This window comes from Lampetra planeri, chromosome 82 (genome assembly GCF_965212315.1).
Source record: "Lampetra planeri chromosome 82, kcLamPlan1.2.h2, whole genome shotgun sequence".
Classification (NCBI taxonomy): Eukaryota; Metazoa; Chordata; class Hyperoartia; order Petromyzontiformes; family Petromyzontidae; genus Lampetra; species Lampetra planeri.
In genome coordinates, this window is record NC_136186.1 from 3,527,186 (window position 1) to 3,538,205 (window position 11,020).

The 11,020-nt window shown below is 53.4% G+C and overlaps 1 pseudogene; it reads left to right on the top strand.

Annotated features, from left to right (window-relative positions):
* Nucleotides 1-706: 706 nt before the first annotated feature.
* On the top strand, nucleotides 707-833 carry LOC144738451 (5.8S ribosomal RNA; annotated as a pseudogene).
* Nucleotides 834-11,020: the final 10,187 nt, after the last annotated feature.

An 11,020-nucleotide genomic window follows, 5' to 3' on the forward strand; every position in this document is an offset into this window, starting at 1 on the left:
CGTGACCCGGGGATTAAATAGGGGTAGAGAGGAACGACACGGGGTCAGAACGGGAACCAATGGAGGAAGGAGCCACGCGAGAGCGGGGCTCCGAGTTGCCACGTAGCAGTGCGTCTCTCTTGGTCTTTCTGTCCCTTCACGTTGTCTATCAGCAGCGTGAAGTAGATGTAAACCAAAGTGAATAAAAGACGGATTCCAGAAGTCGTCTCAAAGAGTCTTATTACATATGTAAATGAAAAGTATAGCAATGCGGTACTGCTTTACCAAACATCGGCTACATAATAACGGGAGTTAAATTTACGTCTCAAATCCACGTAAACTCACAACACATTAATGAATACAATTATATATACAGCTACTCAGGCATGGGGATCCCATTGAAACCCATTTGCAATAGGGATTGAGAATTGGAACTGTTACCCGTGAACAAAAAAATTCCCAGTAAGCACGAGTCATGAGCTTGCGTTGATTAAGTCCCTGTCCTTCCGCTGCGATGAGGGCCTTCAGTCTCCATGCGGCCAGGCAGAGGGGCGAGGGTGGGAAGGCATTCATCTGTCGAGTGAGATTGTCCAAACCCTGAAGCGAATACCGCCGATTGCCTGCAGTCCGTGCCTGAGGCCTCGTCAGCAGCCTGCCTGGTACCAGTCCATGCGTGCGTCATGGTGTGTTCGGGACGAGAAGGGAGGAGAATGAGCGAGGCAAGAACGACTCTTGGCGGTGTATCACTCAGCTCGTGCGTCGATGAAGAATGCAGTCAAGCTGCGAGAAGTAATGTGAATCGCAGGAGACATTGATCAGATTTCTTCGAATGCATATGGCCCATCTGAGTGTCGCCAGTTGATCAATGGCCACCACCTCTAACGTGGCTTGCGTGCCACTGGATTGTCACAGCCTCCTGTGTGCTTCGTTCCTCAAAGAAATTTCTCTCACTTGATACAGCAATCGTGCTGTGACGGTTCCACCTGAAGACGGAAGCTTGTGTTGCCTTTTATTAATTTACATTTTTTACCTACGTGACTTTACCGAAAAAACTTAAGAATAAGAATATGGGAGTGAGGTGGTTGGGGCCACGCCTGTTGCTTTCGACGGTGGACAGCAGGAGAGGGGTGAAACCAATGGGCCCGGACTTGCTGTCCTCTTTTATATCTTTCCGAGCCCCCTTTATGAAAGCTTCCCTGACCCCATTTACTGCAATCAATCTTCGGCCTCCTCCTCCAACGATTGTCAACCGTCGCACTCCCTTACACGACTTAGAGGCCTTGATTGACTTCCTAACTATCAATTATGTCAGGTAAGTGGTCTGTTGCCTCGGTCATTATACCTATAAATGTATTTTTTGTCTGTCTGTCTGTCCGTCTGTCTGTGTGTGTACACACGCTTGTGATGCTTTTAACTGACAAACTGTGGGGTTTACCTTCTTGGTTCTTTCGGTAAAGTCACGTAGAAGGGAAATAATAAAATAATAAAATTTAAACATAATAAAATAATTCTCACGACGTTTCGGCCACAACGCAAGCAGCCGTCCTCAGGTGAAGAACAGGTCTGTCGGAAAGACAGCATCTGAATGAACACCACCAGGCTTGGCAGCGTATATTTAAGCTGGGTTGGAGGGGGAAGAGCGCCTTGACAAAGGAATTTGCATATCAAGCGGAGTTTAGCATATTTATGGGAAATGCAGATATGGGATTAGTCACTACTTGTGGAATGCGTAGGAGGTGGGCGGGGGGTTTCAAAGTCATATTATGCCCATGCATTATGCAGCATGCAGGATTAGCAGCAACAAAGGGAGGGAGTAGGGTTAGCAGTAATAAATTGTAGGGACATAGAATCGGTCACTTAGCAGCATAGCGCTTGCTGCTGGCAGGGAAGGGGATCTGCACTTACAGCAGCCCTGACTGACAGCAGGTCACATGATAGACCAGAGAGAGTGATGTAGGGGGAAGGTTATAGAAGGGGCACGTGGGAGAAGCCCGGCAACCCGCTGGTAGGTTCTAGAGAGGGGGCGTGGCCGGGGCTGAGCGAGGCCACGCTGAGAGCTCAGGGCTGTCGTTTGGAGTGGGATCCCGTCGTGCTGCTGCAATCTTTATTGCCATCTCTGTCTTCACCATCTCGGCGTCGTCAGTCAGGCAGTATGCCAGCTGTCCTGACTGGGAACTGTAGTTACTAAGTGTGAACTGTTAAGGCTGTTAATAAATAGAGTGCCTCCTACTCTTAGTGTCTCTGAGTCAGTCACTATACTATTGTAATGCGAGCGTAAACGGGGTTCGCTGCTGGGCTCTGGGCCATTCATACAGCCCGGGGTATTGGGGGGCGGAGCCCAGTATGGGGGCATATGGGAGGGCCCGCCGTTCACCTCGGGTACAATCGGAAGCGAGGTGAATGGGGGTAGAAACCAGCAGGGCGCTATGGGAAGGCTGGATTTGAAGGTCCGGAAGGGGAGGAGTCAGGATCACGTGGTAAAGAGGATATAGGTGGGAGCCCGGAAGGGCTCCGGGTCAGTTGTTGGAGTGAAGAAGCTGAACCACGTTGGGTGGCCAGAGGGAATCCGCGCCATCAGCCACAGGGCTGAAGGGGCTTCGGCACACCGTCGGCCAGCGGTGTGCGGAGTGGAGAAGCGGAAGGACTGACGAGGGAGCGCGTGCGGGGCGCGCGTGAGGAGACGCTGGTCCGCTGTCGGGACCAGCGGGGTGCGAGGAAGAAGTTGAATAAAGAGCAACGGAGACCAGCAGTGTGTGTGACGAAGTCCTTTATTACACTATTGTAGAGTCCGTAGATGCTACTAAAGTCAGTAGATACTATTTTAGTCGGTATATATTATTATTTTAACGCTGTGGGCTCACACAAAATTGACTTTTCCAAGACGAAGGTACTCTGCAACCCCACCGGCTATTATCAAATATTTGTTCATGAAGCCATCCAGATATATAAACACAGACACAACTTCAACCGAGAGGATGGGTACAAACTGAGCAATCATTGGAAGGACGTTATTAACCAGGTAAAGTCTTAACTGACTGTGATGTTTCCATCCTACCAGCCTATGTCAGCTGTTATTTCCGACTCTCTGTGTGTCTTTCTCTCTCTCTCTCTCTGTGCATATCTCTCCAATCTCTACTCCAGTGACCCGGGTGCGGCCGTGGGGTCTACTTTCTGCCTCGTCCTCTCTCCCCCCCCTTCTCTCTCTCCCCCCATACTGCCGAGGCCTACAATACACTACACTATACACTACTATACACTACTATACACTACACTATACACTACTATACACTACACTATACACTACACTATACACTCCACTATACACTACACTATACACTACACTATACACTACACACTACATTATACACTACACTATACACTACTATACACTACACTATACACTACACTATACACTACACTACACTATACACTACACTATACACTACACTATACATTACACTATACACTACACTATACACTACACTATACACTACTATACATTACACTATACACTACACTATAAACTACACTATACACTACACTATACACTACACACTACAATATACACTACACTACACACTACACTATACACTACACTATACACTACACTACACACTACACTACACACTACTATACATTACACTATACACTACACTATACACTACTATACATTACACTATACACTACACTATAAACTACACTATACACTACACTATACACTACACACTACAATATACACTACACTACACACTACACTATACACTACACTATACACTACACTACACACTACACTACACACTACTATACATTACACTATACATTACACTATACACTACACTATACATTACATTATTCACTACACTATACACTACACACTACACTATACACTACACTATACACTACACTACACACTACTATACATTACACTATACACTACACTATACACTACTATACATTACACTATACACTACACTACACACTACACTATACACTACACTATACACTACACTACACACTACACTATACACTACTATACATTACACTATACACTACACTATACACTACACTATACATTACACTATACACTACACTATACACTGCACTACACACTACACTATACACTATACTATACACTACACTATACACTACACTACACTATACACTACTAAACATTACACTATACACTACACTATACACTACACTATACACTACTATACATAACACTATACACTACACTATACATTACACTATACACTACACCAGGGGTCCTCAAACTTTTTAAACAGGGGGCCAGTTCACTGTCCCTCAGACCGTTGGAGGGCCGGACTATAGTTAAAAAAAACTATGAACAAATTCCTATGCACACTGCATATATCTTATTTTGAAGTGAAGAAACAAAACGGGAACAAATACAATATTTAAAATGAAGAACAAGTAAAGTTAAATCAACAAACTTGCCAGTATTTCAATGGGAACTATGGGACTGCTTTTGGCTAATGAGATGGTCAATGTCCGGTTCCATATTTGTCACTGCTAGTCGTAACAAGTGATGCAAGTGTAGTAAGTATCAGGAGGCTTGACGACAGGGTCGGAGGCACACTTATTTATTGACACCAACTTGTGCACAGTAATGGGTACACACAATACTTAAGGGGGTATCGTCCCCTTCACTCGGCTACAGGGATACACGACTTCTAACCCCGCTAACCTACGCCCAAGTCCTCCACTACGGAGCTAGGGGAGGCTAACTATCCCAGCCCTGGTCAAGCTGGGATCCCGGCACCCTGAGTCTCCAGACTGGCTCGTCAGTCTGGGCTCTCGGGGCCACGCCACCGGCTTGCCCTGGTCGGCCCTGATAAGGACAGCGAGCCAGGGGAGCTCCGGGGCCTATGCTAGCTGGTCTTCCGTCTTCGCTGGTTAAAGCTGATACCCCGACCACGAGCCCTCCGGCTCACCACCTTTTATAGTACTCGGCCCCCGGGAGGGGCCCATGGGGGATGCAGGTGCGGACGTCGGTGTGAGCACCTCCTATGTGTACGCACCTAACCACGCCCCTTGTGTTTGTTGGCCATCCGCTCCCATACACAATTACACCTCTACATCACCCCCCCCTGTACAGCTCGCAGCCGTCCCCGGCTGCAGCAAAATCAGAATAAAGGTGCATCCCTCCCCAAACCCGTGTGTGCCTCGCGTAACTTTAACAAGAACAATGACAATCATAACAACAACAACAACAACAGGAAACAGGTAGAAGAAGAAAGTGAAAAAAATAACCCGGCGCACCCTCCCGAATAAATACCCCATTCCGCAAAACCACCATATATATACACGCGCCCCAGGCGCCTCCCCCCCCTCGTCCGCAAAGGCCCCCCAACGGCCGACCTCACAATAGTCTGCGCGTTCTGGCGCGCGTTCTCGCGGCGGGCCCGTCACAAGGGCCCGTCCCGCCTGCTCAGTGGCGGTTGTTGACGGTCCGGGTGCGAGAGAGTCTGGTGCCGCTGCCGAGTGACCCCCGACCCCCCCGGGGGGGGTTGGTGGTCGCGGAGCTGTCACTCCAGTTGCACCTGGAGATGGCACAGTTGATGTCAGGTTAGGCGAGAGCAGCGACGTCGGGGAGTCGGCGGACCCCTCACACGTTTGGCCATGCGTGCGTGTGTGCAAACCACGGGGCGGCGCAATGAACGGTTTCAACCTTGAGGGGTGCACGTACCACCGACGCCTCCCCCATTTGACGCGTACACATTGCGGCCGCATAACCTGTACGACCTCCACGGGCCCCCGCCACGGCCGTACCAACTTTGACGAGGTCGCCAGCGGCACCTGGGGACAGTGCAACCATGCCCTGTCCCCTGGTTTCCATTTGAACACATGTACCCGCCCCAGCTGAAGCCTCTCGTTCGCCTGCTGGCGGAGTTCAGAATTTTGCACGGCCGCTTCCCGCGCCTCAGATAACTTGCCGATATTAAATTTAACGTGTTCGGACAATGTAGACTTCGCCTGAGGCGCCGAGAGCTTCAGCTGGGTCGTCACAGGGGGGTTAGCCTCGCGGCCATACATTAAAAAGAAAGGGGAAAATCCGGTGGCCGCATGGGGAGCCATCCTGTAGGCCTGCAACACACCGGCAATGCGAAGGTCCCAATCTGTCTGGGATTCCGATACCTGCTGGGACAGCATAGACGTGATGGTCCGATGCAGCCATTCCACCATCCCGTCAGTTTGTGGGTGATACGGTGAGGTCCGAATTTTCTCCGTACCCAAGAGGTCGCACACCTCGCGGAGGAGTTTTCCCGAAAAATTCTTACCCTGGTCAGTAAGCAGCCATTCCGGAGCACCCTTGTCGAGGACATAGCCCTGGACAAAGGCCTCCGCGATGGCTGCTGCCGACTGGTTGGCCAGGGGCCAGGCCATAGGCCATCTCGTGAAGTATTCGGCCCCTGTCAATAAATACCTATTCCCCCTGGGTGTAGCGGGAAATGGCCCGAGAATGTCTAGAGCAACGAGCTCGTTAACCCGGGAAACCTTTATGGACTGCAGCGGAGGGTTGGACCCCCTAGCTGGTGGCTTCCGCTACGCGCATTGCGTGCACGACCCCAGGAGATCCCCCACGTCCTTTGCCATGCCCGGCCAGAAGAAATCGAGCTGGAGCGTGGCAAAGGTCTTGTGAATCCCCAAGTGCAGAAGCCGCTCATGAACAGCCCATACCACCTTACCCCTTAATGCTACAGGCACCACGAGCCGTTGGTGGCGGGATTTTCCGTCCCAGTGCATTAAAAGACCCTGGAACAACCCCCACGAGTCAACGTTCGCCACCCCCTGACCAACCCCCCCGGTGCGACGGCGCAGAGCGAGGAGGGAGGTGTCCTCCATTTGGAGGCGTCCCCATTCTGCGACCGACAACCCCAACAACGAATCCCTCCCTTCTTGCTCGATAGGACCCGAAGCCGAAGGCGCATCGGCGGCGACTACGAGGACCGAACCGGTGGTGACGTTCGGGGGCCTACAACGCCCCGAACCCAAGAGGCAAGCGCACTCCGAAGTGGGTGGCAACCGCGACAGGGCGTCAGCGTTCGTGTGGCGGACGCCCTTACGATATGTGGTGACAAAGTCGTAGTCTTGGAGAATCTCCAACCATCGAGACAACTGGCCCGATGGTTGTTGAACCCGCAGAGCGTACTGTAGAGCCGCATGATCTGTACGGACGGTGAAACGCCGACCGTACAGATACGGGCGGTACTGCTGAATGAAATAAACAATTGCCAATAATTCCCGACGGGTAACGCAGTACCGTTGTTCCGCTGGAGACAGTACCCGACTACCGTAAGCCACCCCATGCTCTACGCCCCCAATGAGCTGGGACAGCACGCCCCCAATGCCCGTGTTACTTGCGTCTGTATCGAGCAAGAAGGGTTGTGAGAAATCGGGGTAATTCAACGGCGGAGCCCCCACCAGGGCATTCCGGAGGGCACGAAAAGCAGCCTCCTCCTCCGGCCCCCAATGAAACCTGACTCCCTTGGACGTCAAGGCATGCAATGGTTTCGCGATTGTAGCGAAGTCAGCCACAAACCGTCGATAGTACGACGCGAACCCAATGAAACTCCTGACCTCTCCCACCGAGGTGGGAGCCGGCCAGGAGCTGACGCATTCCATTTTGGCGGGATCAGTGGATATCCCCGAGCGCCCAACAATGTGACCCAAATACCGCACCGATTCGCGGAGCAAATGGCACTTCTGCGGTTTAAATTTCAAATTGTCAGTTCGCATTTTGAGAAAAACAGCACGCAACCTCTGGAGGTGTTCCTCGAAGGATTTGCTAAAGACGATGACATCGTCCAAGTAAATTAAACACGAATCCCATTACAAGCCTGCCAAGACCAGTTCCATTAACCGCTGAAAAGTTGCCGGCACAGAATGTAAGCCCATCGGCAAGCGGTTAAATTGGAAGAGACCTTGCGGTGTACGAAAAGCAGTCTTAAGTTTTGATTCGTCATCCAGGGGAAGCTGCCAGAATCCAGATAGTAAATCGAGGGTGGAAAAGAATCGCGCCCCCGCCAAGGCATCGAGCGACTCATCCATTCGAGGAAGCGGGTACGCTTCTGCCACAGAAATTTTGTTCAATCGCCGAAAGTCGACACAAAACCGCAGTGAGCCGTCGTGTTTTTTCACCAAAACGATCGGCGCGCCCCACGGGCTGTTGGAAGGGGAAATGATATTGACGGCTAGCATGTCATCAACAGCCGATTTGACATGATCCTTTTCGGCGGGACTCAACCGAAAGGGATTTTGGCGGATTGGCGCGCTGTCACCCGTGTCAACATGGTGTCGCAGCAATTTAGTACAACCAATATCAAATTTGTGTTGACTAAAAACGTCGGCAAATTCTTTCAGGAGAACTCGCAGCTGCGCACGCTGCGAGTCGGACAGGTCCACTGATCCCGCGCAAAGCGCATCCAGCCATCCGTCATCACAGTCCCAATGCGGTCGCGACGGAGGATCGGTGCTTACCTGACCCACGAGTGGTTCCTCATAGGGTACCGGCGTTGCGTGTGCAAGCACGGTCCCTTGAGGAACCACGGCTGTTCGCGGTCCTACATTAAGGACTGCAATGAAGGGGTCCCCATCCCCTTTCACCATGGTCTGAGCCGCTAGCAAATCGGGTCCATTGACTCCGGCCCGAGATGGTCCCAACAAGACCCCCCGATCCGCAACCCCTTCAGCAAACGGCCGACGCAACCTAAGAGGGACGAGCATCTGAGCCCCCGGGGGTACGCGCACAGTTTTTGTCACGAGCGCCTGCACAGTGGCACCCGACGCTCCGTGGTGGGGGAAGACAAAAATGTAACACGTCGGCCCCACGGGAGCTCGATGCACCCCTGGTCAATCAAGATACGAATGGGCATTTTGGCCAAGAAATCCGTCCCCAACAGGCACGGAACCGCGAGTGAGGAGGAAACCAAAACAGGCCCGGATAATTTAATGTCTCCAATGCAAATTTTGGCGCGGATTTGCCCAATAATGCCCAGCGAGCCCCCGTTAGCAGCATAGCATGGCACGTCAACGGGGAGCAAGGGACGACTTTGAACGGGAAGGATGTTATAAATCAAATCAGATATAATAGTCGCCGATGCCCCTGTGTCAATTAAAATCCGCACCTCTACCCCATCAATATGACCGACCACAACCGACGATCCCGCCGACGCTGCAACGACACGATGGGCGAGCTCCGACCACTGACCCGGTTGGAGCGCTCGCCGCATTTCAGAACAATCGGGCGCAACGACCGGCGATTTTCGAGCCCTGTTCAGTTGAGCGCGTGAGTGTGTGTCGGATGTGTGCATGGGCCAAACGTGTGAGGTGCCACGATTCGCCGTATTTCTCTGCTGGAGCTTGGGTGGAGACGGCGTGGCGTCCTGAGTAGGTGTCGCCCCGCGCTGACGGGTAGCCCGGCATCCTGAAGCAACGTGGCCTTGCAGGCCACAGTTGTAGCAGCGTGTGAGCGCCCCAGATGGCCTGGGCTGCTCCTGGCGGCTCGGTCCATTCCGAGCCTGTGGTGCTGCCGATCTCCATTCCCCCCGCCGCTCCACCCCGCAGACCTTCTCCGATGGGAGGGTGGTGGCCGCCATGGCATGGCCGGCCACCCCCTTGGCAGCCTTGCGACGCAGGGACCGCAAGCCCCCGTGGATGTGGCGCGCGACCAGCAGGGACGACATCTCTGCGTCGTCTTGAGCCAAGACGGCGACGTCTAGCTCATCAGCGAGTAGCAGCAGCTTTTCAGCCACCATGGCGTCCACTCCCTCCTCGTCCATCCGCGGAAAAGCTGCCTTTGCCAGGGCCAGGAGAGCCGTCCGGAAGGCCAGGGGCGATTCGTTGGCGCCCCTATGCCGATCGTGGAACAGCTGCCTGTTGTCCGAAGGCGGCCCATAGACGGCTGACAGCAGCTGCAGCGCCAAGTGCAGCGTGGCGCGCTTTTCCTTAGGCGCCGAGGTGAGGGTAGCCAGGGCGTCGTTGTCCAGCATCGCCGGCAGCGCGCGTAGTGCTTCGGCGTCCGTCCAGTTCGCCATCTCTTGATGAGCGATGAACCGCCTTTTGAAGCCGCCCCAGTTTCTGTCCGCGCCCACGAATTCTTTGAGAGGCGGCAGTCGCTGCTGTAACGCGACGTCCGTGGCTGCGGATCGCTCTCCGTCGCTCCCAGCAGAAGTTACAGTGTGGGCGGGCTGCGAGCATGGCATCGCCGGTCGCTCTGATGTTGACGCGCTGGCCGGTGCTGATGATGTCACGGCTTGTGCTTGGCCCTCAGCAGTCACCTGACTCGGGCCGGCCCCGCCCTCTGCTCGCACTGTAGTGATGGCAGGAAATTTAACCGCGAGCCGCGTCGGGGTGGCGGGAAATGTCACCGCGCGTCGGCTGCTGTTGTCGTCCCGCGCAGCCCCTCCAGCCCCCAGCCGCGTGATCTCTTCCAACGCGGCGGCCGCAGCGTAGAGCAGCTCCGCCAGGCGGGAGTGAGCCAGCCGAAGTCTCTCGGCCGATGCATCCCCCCTTCCTGTCGTAGCAGCGCGGGTGTACTCGGCCCCGGCTGCTCCGATCCGACCTCGGCCATCTCTGGTGGCGATTCGGCCGCGGTGTCCTCCATCTCCGACTCCCTGGTACGTGTCATCCCTCGTGTGTCCATCGTTGAACGTTTTACTTCTGACCCCAGATGTAGTAAGTATCAGGAGGCTTGACGACAGGGTCGGAGGCACACTTATTTATTGACACCAACTTGTGCACAGTAATGGGTACACACAATACTTAAGGGGGTATCGTCCCCTTCACTCGGCTACAGGGATACACGACTTCTAACCCCGCTAACCTACGCCCAAGTCCTCCACTTCGGAGCTAGGGGAGGCTAACTATCCCAGCCCTGGTCAAGCTGGGATCCCGGCACCCTGAGTCTCCAGACTGGCTCGTCAGTCTGGGCTCTCGGGGCCACGCCACCGGCTTGCCCTGGTCAGCCCTGATAAGGACAGCGAGCCAGGGGAGCTCCGGGGCCTATGCTAGCTGGTCT